Source organism: Vicia villosa, linkage group LG6, assembly GCF_029867415.1.
Source record: "Vicia villosa cultivar HV-30 ecotype Madison, WI linkage group LG6, Vvil1.0, whole genome shotgun sequence".
Classification (NCBI taxonomy): Eukaryota; Viridiplantae; Streptophyta; class Magnoliopsida; order Fabales; family Fabaceae; genus Vicia; species Vicia villosa.
In genome coordinates, this window is record NC_081185.1 from 115,942,344 (window position 1) to 115,952,780 (window position 10,437).

The 10,437-nt window shown below is 34.8% G+C and overlaps 2 non-coding genes across 2 annotated transcripts; one reads left to right on the forward strand and one right to left on the reverse strand.

Moving 5' to 3' along the window:
- Positions 1-2,207: 2,207 nt before the first annotated feature.
- TRNAA-AGC (transfer RNA alanine (anticodon AGC)) lies at positions 2,208-2,280 on the forward strand. Its single transcript has one exon. It is a non-coding gene; the product is annotated as a tRNA-Ala (tRNA).
- Positions 2,281-2,341: 61 nt separating this feature from the next.
- Positions 2,342-2,414, reverse strand: TRNAF-GAA (transfer RNA phenylalanine (anticodon GAA)). Its single transcript has one exon. It is a non-coding gene; the product is annotated as a tRNA-Phe (tRNA).
- Between the last annotated feature and the right edge of the window lie 8,023 nt (positions 2,415-10,437).

Consider the following 10,437-nt stretch of genomic DNA (forward strand, 5'->3'; position numbering starts at 1 on the left):
AGGTCGAAGTTTGTTCGCATACTGCTGTCGAATACCTACATACTGTAGTCGAAGTGTGTGGGTGTTGAAATGTTAGGGTTGTTAGTATTTCGAATCGGGCCTGTTTGTTATGTTCAATTGTTAAGTTAGCTTGTAATGGGTATTTGTGAAAAAGCCCGTTAGTTTAGTATGTTAGGTTTATTATAAATAGTATACTAGTCTCTCATCATTGCATAAGGCAAATCCTAATTTAGGGTGAAAGGATTATTTGTTATTCTTGTAACACTTGTAATCTTGATTTAAAGAGAAAGTAAAGAATAGCAGTTATAACCAATTCCTTGTTGTTCTTCTTGCTTCCCATTGTGTTTCCTATTATACTTTGTTCTTCGCATCGTTTTCACAACAAACTGGTGCGGTGAGCGTGGACAAGATGCCTTCAACAAAGTATGAGATTGAAAAGTTCATCGGAGTGAACGATTTCGGTCTATGGCGCTTGAAGATGAAAGCCCTACTGGTCCAGCAAGGTTATTTGGAAGCATTAAAGGGAGCGGCAGCTATGGACGCTGCGTTAACGGAAAAAGAAAAGACGACCATGATCGAGAAAGCCCACAACGCAATCTTGTTGAGCCTTGGTGATAAGGTTCTTCGTTGTTGAGCCTTGGTGATAAGGTTCTTCGACAGGTATCAAAAGAGACGACGACATCAGGATTATGGGTGAAACTTGAAAGTTTGTACATGACCAAATTGTTGGTAAATCAACTCTACCTGAAGAAAGCTTTGTATTCATTCAAGATGATTGAAGACAGAGTGTTGGCTGAGCAGTTGGATATGTTCAACAAGCTGATTTTTTATCTTGAAAATATTGATGTAAAGATCGATGATGAAGATCAAGTGCTGTTGTTGTTGTGCGTTTTGCCTAGGCCACATGCTCACTTCAAAGAAACTCTCTTGTATGGAAGGAAGTCTCTGACCTTCGAAGAAGTTCAATCAGTCTTGTATTCTAAGGACTTGAATGAACGAAAGGAGCATTAAACTTCGACGGTTGGTCAAGGTTTGGCCGTTAAAGGAAATTCTTGCGAAAGGATAGTAAGTTCGACAAGAAGAGAGGCAAAAGTTAGCAGAAGTCTTAAAATGGAGAAGCATCTGATATTCGATGCTATTATTGTAAGAAGGAGGGTCACACAAGAAAAGTGTGTCTTGAACACCTCAAAGATCATGGAGGTAAGATTGCAGGTGTTGGATATGTGAGATTCAATCTCCATGATGAGTCAATAAGGTTGTTGACTGAAGTCAGGTGTGCTCCTGATTTAAAGAGAAACTTGAATTCTGTTGGTGAATTCGACAAGAAAGGATATGTTTTCCAAGGAGAGAAAAGTATTCCAAGGATATATAAAGGGCTTCATCTGGATGGAGCTTGCTGCAAGAACCAACTTGAAACCTCTCCTTACACAGAAACGCCATCACATCTTCTCTCATGTTGAAAATTTTAACTTCCATGCGTTTATCTCGCATAGCAGGAAAATCGTTTGGTAGCTCATATGAGGCGAACTCCTTGAAATCCTTTCTAACCATTAGCATCTCTTTTGGAATTCTTTTTTTTTTTTCTTTACAACACTCATCACCTATTTAGTTTGTACTTAACATAAATGTTTAGTTTCTTTAATCGCCTCCTCAAGCTTCATTTCACTCTGCGTTATCACCAAGAAACTATATTTTATATCGATAAAGTCATTCGCATCTTAAATTTACGTCAATTTTGTTACTATCCAACACTCTTCATTTTTGGTTCCTTTGTGGAGATAGATCATCGATTTTTAATTCTCGAACGGAACAATATTCAAGAACAATTGGATGCGATAACAATAATATTTTTTGAACTCAACCTTGTTATTGTGGTCATAAAAAAAACAATCTAGATTAATATATTTTAATAATAAGAGGCTGAGTTTATTAAGCATGTAAAAGAAAATATATCAAAATAATAATACTTTATTTATTTTAATTCAAGATTATTTATGGTTTTATTATTACGATTTAGAGTACTTAAAATGAATGATTTAATATAAAAAGAATCACCTGTACAAAACATTGTCTCTTCCCTAATGTGTGAGACTCACAAATATGATTTAACAATTAAATTATGTTTCAAATGCAATATTTATGCCCACAACAGTTTCTTAACGGAGTATAAGAAACACATAATGGCTTTCCAAGCAATTGAACAACATGGGGATGTAGCTCAGATGGTAGAGCGCTCGCTTAGCATGCGAGAGGTACGGGGATCGATACCCCGCATCTCCATTTATTATTTTCAGTTTTTCCTTTGTTTCGTTTCGTTAAAAATGCTTATTTCAAAAAATAATGCGGTGAGCGTGGATCGAACACGCGACCTTCAGATCTTCAGTCTGACGCTCTCCCAACTGAGCTATCCCCGCTTTCTGTTCGTCGCTTGTTTTACGCTAATTACAATTAAATAACTCTGCTGCAACGTAAAAACTGAACATGTGTATCTTCATTTTTCAATTTATGTCATTTTCAAATTCAGACATTGTTTTCACTCAACAATTTTTTATATTATTACTTATTTTGATTTTCAAATCAATATGCATTTAGGTAATAATTTAATCTCAGCATTTTTTTTTTGTTAACTTTATTTATTTGTAAACTCTACTAACAAATAAGACATTATGGATGTATTTGCAATTTCCTTATGTTTTAATTATAATGATTTTTTTTTTTTAACAAATTATAACTACAAGATAAAATGATTATTTAATTATTCATTTTTGTTTCTTTACCTTAATCATTTTAAATGTCACTTTTTTGTTTTATAATTCATGAAAATTTAAATATTTAGATTTTTTTTTATCAGAAGAAACAAAAATAAAATATTTTAAATATTATAAAAATTAATTTCAATATAAATCAATTTTACAGATATTAAAACAAAAGGGACCATGACGACTTAGTTCACAAAGAAAGCACGAGCACAACTCCATTGACTAGTTTCTTACTCACTGTTGATAGAACTCATTCATAAAATTAATTATTAATGCCACATCCCTAAGTTTTTGGAGAAGTTCACAAAGTTGGAAGCTTATGAAAAGGGTCGTGATGACTCTGTTCAAGGCCCCCGTCTAGTTTCTCAAATTACACCACATTAAACACATCCAATGAAAGAATCCTGCAAGAGTGTGCCAACACAAATAAAAGAAAGACATGGTGAAATACCCATATGTTGTTAATGAGTTATCACAATTGACAAGTCCATAAATTTGTGGAGAAAACTGTGCGATGAGCGCACATCCCACTTCACAACACGCAAACTCCAACTGAATATATTGGTCTTTCTTAGCACCATTCCACAAAGTAAGAGGAGACGTTACTTGAGTATATTGACATGTTCACCAGGGAAGTTATATTAGTAAGGGGTTCATGACAAACTTAAACTCTGGATATTTTAAAAGGCATTGAGGTTGGATTGCTACCGGGGTGTAAAAAGTATCTCCCCCCTAACGCTCATTCACATATAGACAAGAGCGTTAGAGTGCTAAATTTTTTTGCAAGGCTATTTCTTAGATGTGTCGATCGCAAACATACACGTACACATGAATATTTCTTAGATACAGGCACACCTTACTTTTCTGGCATTGGATGGACTATGGAGCGATTGCTCGTCATGAACATTGATAGAACTAGTTCCAAAAGCTTATTCAAACATGTTGGTAGAAATTGGAGCTCTCAAATTCACAATCTGATCATGACTCTTATCATAATGATTCTTTGGAAAACTTGGTGTAACACCCTAATTTACCCCAGCGAATAATAATAAAATTAGAGTAAAAATTTATTTAAAATATTCATCACAAAACTAAGATGTCACATTCTTCAAAACATAAACATTTGCTCGCAATTATTAACGGATACATAACACATTTAATTCGGATGAACCGGTTTAAATAACTTAGTCTTCAAAAGGAAAAAGGGTTTTCTTACTACTTTATCATTAATTTGACGAGTAGGGTAGACCGGACCATCAACTATCATTTTTCTATAAAATATTTGAATTTAATTTGCCCAAACTAAAAGTTGTTATTTTCAAAAAGGTGGTGGTGAGTTTAAAACATAACTTGCGTAGGAAGTCATTTTCCTCATGAGACAATTTGTCCTTTAAACTTGAGTTAGACTCTGATGCGACTTGTTGGACTTTACACTTCACACGCAAGAGGGGGTAATTTGTGTGGTTCAGAAAAATATGATTTTGAATTTTTTTTGGCAAATTAACTTAAATTAGAGTTTTAAAATCATTTTCAAATATTAAACAGTAAAAATAAATAGCATAAAGTAAAAGATAAGGGAAGAAGGAGGACAAAAAGAATTTTAAAACTCTAATTTAAGTTAATTTGCCAAAAACTTTTTGGCAAATTATTTTTGCTGTTTCACTTGAGAACTCTCAAGCTAATCCAGTCCACCCTTCCGAGGTGATTTTGCCTCTCTAAAGCGATGACTTAATCCACTATAACCGAGTGATTACAATCGCACGGGCCAACAGTCGGTGACTAACGTTTGCACAGACAACTCTATGACTAACGACCTGCACAAATAACCTATGTGACTAACACCTGCACAAGTACCCCCTGTGACTAACAACCTCTAAGACTCTCTAGTCCTAGACTTCTTGAGACAGTTGACCTTTACTCGGTCTCTCAAGGAATAATCAAACAACCTTTGATCACAGGTTTGTTTGCAATATAAGTGCTTCTACACAAGCAGGATGTAAACTCTCTTTTTCAAATCTAAGACTAAAATAAAAATGAAGCTATTAACAATCTATACAGAGTGAGTGTTTTTGTTGAAGTTCCTTAGCTTATTCTTTGAGTCTTCAAGCCCTTTTATAGCCAACAGAGAAATATAACCGTTGGAGGGCAAATTCTGATTCTTACAGAATGTTGGCGGCTTGCTTGTAGTGGGAGACAAGATAGTACGCAACACCCATCCTTTTCTTGGAGTGGAGTAAAACATTTATCTGTACCTTGTACTTATGTACTACGGTATAACGTTAACTTTTTCTTCTTGAACTTCAAAGGCTCTCAACATGAGTTGGAAGAAAAAGAATGAACATTGAATTCATCAGAGCTTCAAGTCTTCAGAACCGAGTCTTCAGAGTCTTCAACACTTGGTCTTCAAAATCCTTTTGTCTTCAAAAACTTGAGTCTTCATAGCTTCAAGTCTTTAGAGTCTTCAGAACCACGTCTTCAGAGTCTTTCAACACTTGGTCTTCAGAACTAGTTTCTTCAGAACTTTTGTCAGAGTGATGACTTCAGATTCTTCTGCTTCTGAAGTTGTTGCTACTGGTCATCAGAACTTTGTAGCCCGAAAACATAACCTGATGGCTTATGATGTTTTGGCCACGCCTTCTCATAAGAATCAAAACAGTTTATTAAGTACTCAACAATAACAAACATTATCATAACAATAACAAAATAGTTCATACATATTGTTATCAGCAAAACTGAGAGACGTATTGCATAACCAAATATTGTCCTAACAGTCTCCCCCTTTTTGATGATGACAAAACTATATATTTTGATGACACAATTTTGCACATAATCATACAAATATCAGGATTGAAAATATAAGGAATACTTATCCTTTGTAGAGATACTCCCCCTGAGTCAAAGACTTGGCAAAGATCAAACATCCTGATTATGAACCTTTATGGGTAACTCCCCCTGGTTCCAATAGATCAGATACTATCTTTAGGTCTTGATTCATGAGAACTCTTTTTATCAGAGCCTGACTGATAGATTCATTTCAGAACCTGATTTCCATTCCGGAAAATCCAGTGCCTAAATGAAATCTTTCAGAGCCTGATTATGTTGATTCTGATCGAGGTTTTCCAAAACCTCATCTTCAATCTCCAAGGCTTGGTTGCTTATGTAACACCCCATAATTTCCTAATTTAATTTAATCAGAATTTAAATTAATTATTTGGAATTAATTGGCTTATATTTAAATAATGGAGAATTTTGGAAAATAGTGTTATTGGGCTTAGTGTAGTAGGTAGTAAAGGGAGGTGTTAAGTTGAGTATGCCTACTAACTAATGGTTCTATTTTTATAAAATAAGAAAAGAAGGAAAATTGAAAAATAGAAAGCAAAAGAGTCAGAGAAGGAGAAGAGCGAGTACGTGAAATAGCAGAAGAATCTCATGAATTTTGCTAAGGTAAGGGATGACTAATCCATTTACTCTTTATTATCGGTTTAATAGTGGTAGGATTGAGTATGTAGGTTATTTGATTCGATTGATAGTATGTTAGGTTTGGGGTTTTTGAAAAATGTAGAATAATTGTTGGATTATGATGAAATTGGATGAATTGGAATGATGCTTGATGTTAATGAACCCCTAATTATGTTAGAAAGATGTTAGAATGTTTGAATTGGGACTGTATTGGTGATTTGATGATGTTGGAATGATTTGTGCTGGAATTGGAATGGAGAAGTGCTGTCAAAAACTGATATTTTTGGTTCTGTGCATGCTGTAACTGGGTAACAGCCCTGTTGTAACCGGTTACCGCATGGAAAAATGAATAAATTAGGAAATTTTGAGTATTGTAATCGGTTATCCACGATGTTGTAACCGATTACAGGCACGTAAAGGCGTAACCGGGTAACGCCCATGCTGTAACCGGTTACACCTTATGCATTTTGGAAAATTATTTTAAAAATCCATATCTTTCAAACCATATATCCGTTTTAAACGTCATTTTGAGCATTGTGTCATTAATTAAATATTTTATATAATTAACTAGTGTTTTGGGTTGTAGCTTGATTTTATTTTTAAGACCCGATTTTATTTTATGATGGTGAGTTGTATGTTACATGTTTAAGTGTAAGTGTAACAATAAGGTAGAATGGTGGCAATGTAATTGCTTTGTGGATGTTGTATTTGGATGTTGATTATGCATAATGTAATTTCTGAATGGTGTTGAAATATAAATGCATTATTTTGGTGTTGCTTCAATGAGTTGAAATATGATAATGATTATTCATATTAATTGGTGTTGATGATTAGCATGCTTAAGGTGGTGCATGCATTCATAATCATATTGGTGGTGTTGGATCAGTGGTAGCTAATTCCCATTATGTGGAATTAGTGAGTGGAAGTAGTCGTATCCTAATGGTGGTGGATCAGTGAGATGGGTTGATCTCATGATTGGTACCACATGCATAAGAGTCATTGCATTTGCATATATGTTAATATAACATGATTGGAGGTTGCCCAGTGTTATATCGTTTGTTGTGAATTATGATTCAGCTGTGTGGATAACTGTTTATGAATGATTCTTGAAATCTAATTGTACTGCATTTGTGTGAATGATCTATTTATGACGTTTTATTATTATGAGCTTATAATATAGTTTAAATGTGATATGTCTCACCCTTATTGTTGACCATTTTCAGATTAAGGAGTAACGGCTTGTGCTTGGTGAGGATAGCTTGTAGATTTATTTCGTTTAGTTCGGTTGTGTCGGTGTCATGCTCTGGTCTTGTAACACTGGGGAACATTTACTTAGAGTTGTTTGATGAACTATTATCTCTTTTTTTGGAATAATGTTTTGGTTGGTTTTGAGTCGGTGATTTCTTAGTGTTAAATACCGATGTTTTATGTTATTCAGATTATGAATTAATTCCGCTGTGTTAACATGTTTGCAGAACAATATGGTTTGATGTTCCTCATAAGGCATGAAATGATTAAATGTTTTAAATATTTCAATTTTGTTATTGCCCTTGTACATGTTTTAATCTGAATTTAATTAATATTCTGCGGGGGTTTAGAAGGGTGTTACAGCTTAGATATAGTCTTGATAAGCTCAGAGCCTGGTTTGTAGGTTCTCAGAGTCTTGTTGCATATCCTGATTCCAGAATCACATTCTCGGAGTTAGATTGCAAATGAACTCTTTAGAGTCTAATTTCCAATATCTGATTTTCAAATTTTGATATTCAAGGCTTTCAGAGTCTGTCACCAATCTGCCAATCATTCTGATGCGATTCAGAGTTGCATGATTTACTTGAAAAATGAAAACATTTCTAACACAAAACAACAGTTTTATATGGGGTTAGTAAATGTAAGCAGTTTTATTTTAGGAATTGATTATTAATCATCAAAATATGCCTTCAGATTTCTCCCCCTTTTTGTTATAGTCAAAAAGATATTATGTGTGAAAAACATAAGACATAAGACATAAGAAGCGAGTAAATATCAGAAGTAAAATATTTGATAGATTAAACATTATGCTTATGCAAATAGCTGCAAGATAAACATGGCATACAAAGCAAAACACATAAGATTCCTAGGGTTCTGATAGCAAAAGGTAAAAGCAATCCTAGAATCTATGGTTTGGAAGGTCCAAAGGAGGATGTTTTCAGAGATGCCAAAATTTCTTGAAGCATATTCTGAACATTCACATTAACTTCCTTATGTTCCTTGAAGTTTTCCTTAAAAACTTCTTGCTCTCTCTTGTATCCCACTTGTTCTTCTTTGATCTCATTGACAGCTTGCTCCAAGCGGATAATAACATAATTAGTAGAAGAAAAAACAACAACAGCTTCATCTTCCTTGTCTTCAGCTTCCTTAGCTTTGGCTTCTGTTCCTTTCTCCTTAGCCTTCTTAGCATCCTCTTCAGCCTCGCGGAGTCTCTTCTCTTCAGCTTCTTGAAGCGCCTTAGCTTCAGCTTCCATTTGCTTAGCAACAAGTAGTTTAAAGAGTTTGATTCTCTCCTTTTTTGCTTCTTCTTCAATCTTCTTCTGAACATCAGAAGTTCTAGATATCTTAGAGAAGTCCATTATTCTCTCAAATTTTGATGATAACCACTTCTGAATCAGTGCCAAAAAATTATCCAAATCTTGAGAATGAGTACTGGTAACAACTTCTGATTTAAGCTTAGAGATCCTCTTCAAAGCTTTGATTCTGAAAATATTGATGCATTCACCTAAGGTTTTAGGAGAGGACTGAAGGATAGAAAAACACTTAGAAAGGGGGGGATTGAATAAGTGTGACTTTAAATCTTGGACGATAAAAATAAATTGCACAATTATTTTTATCCTGGTTCGCTGTTAACGAAGCTACTCCAGTCCACCCCCGCAGAGATGATTTACCTCAACTGAGGATTTAATCCACTAATCGCACGGATTACAATGGTTTTCCACTTAGTCCGCAACTAAGTCTTCCAGAGTCTTCTGATCACAACTTGATCACTCCAGGAACAACTGCTTAGTTCACTCCTAAGACTTTTCTAGAGTCTACTGATCAACACGATCACTCTAGGCTTAGTTCACTCCTAAGACTTTCTGCTCAGCCAACTGCCAAGACTTCCTAGAGTATACTGATCAACCGATCACTCTAGTTCCTTACAACTTAATGTAATCTATTCAAGAGTTTACAAATGCTTCTTAAAAGCGATAATCACAACTGTGATATTTCTCTTAACGTTTAAGCTTAATCTCACTAAAATATTACAACAGCAATGTAGTAAGCTTTGATGAAGATGAAGATTCTGAGTTTTGATTTGAACAGAGTTTCAGCAAGTTAATTTGAATTGTATTGGTGCGAAATCGTTAACCTTGCTTCTCATCAGAACTTCATATTTATAGGCGTTGAGAAGATGACCGTTGAATGCATTTAATGCTTTGCGTGTTCCGTACAGCATCGCATTTAATGTTATACGCTTTTGTCAACTACCTCGAGCCTTGTTCACGCTGTGTCTACTGACGTAGCCTTTAGTAGCTTTAACGTTCCTTTTTTCAGTCAGCGTAGTCTGCCACGTGTACTTCCTTCTGATCTGATGTTTGTGAATACGACGTTTGAATATCATCAGAGTCAAACAGCATGGTGCATAGCATCTTCTGATCTTCTGACCTTGAAGTGCTTCTGAGCGTGATACCATCTTCTGATCTTCAGTGCTTCTGATCTCATGTTCTTCTGATGCTTCCATAGACCCATGTTCTGATTCTGCTTCGACCATCTTCTGATGTCTTGCCAGACCATGTTCTGATGTTGCATGCTGAACCATTTGAGACACAACTTCTGAGCGCTGAATTATGCGTACTCTTTATATATATTTCCTGAAAGGGAAATTGCATTGGATTAGAGTACCATATTATCTTAAGCAAAATTCATATTATTGTTATCATCAAAACTAAGATAATTGATAAGAACAAATCTTGTTCTAACAATCTCCCCCTTTTTGATGATGACAAAAACATATATAAATGATATGAATTTGCGATCAGAAAGAGTAGACGGCAAAAGACAAATTACACAGCTATAGCATAAGCATATGAATATGTCTCCCCCTGAGATTAACAATCTCCCCCTGAGATAAATAATCTCCCCCTGAAATAAATACTCGAAGAACTTTAATAAAAGACTTCCCTGATTATTTCGGTAGAGACGATCA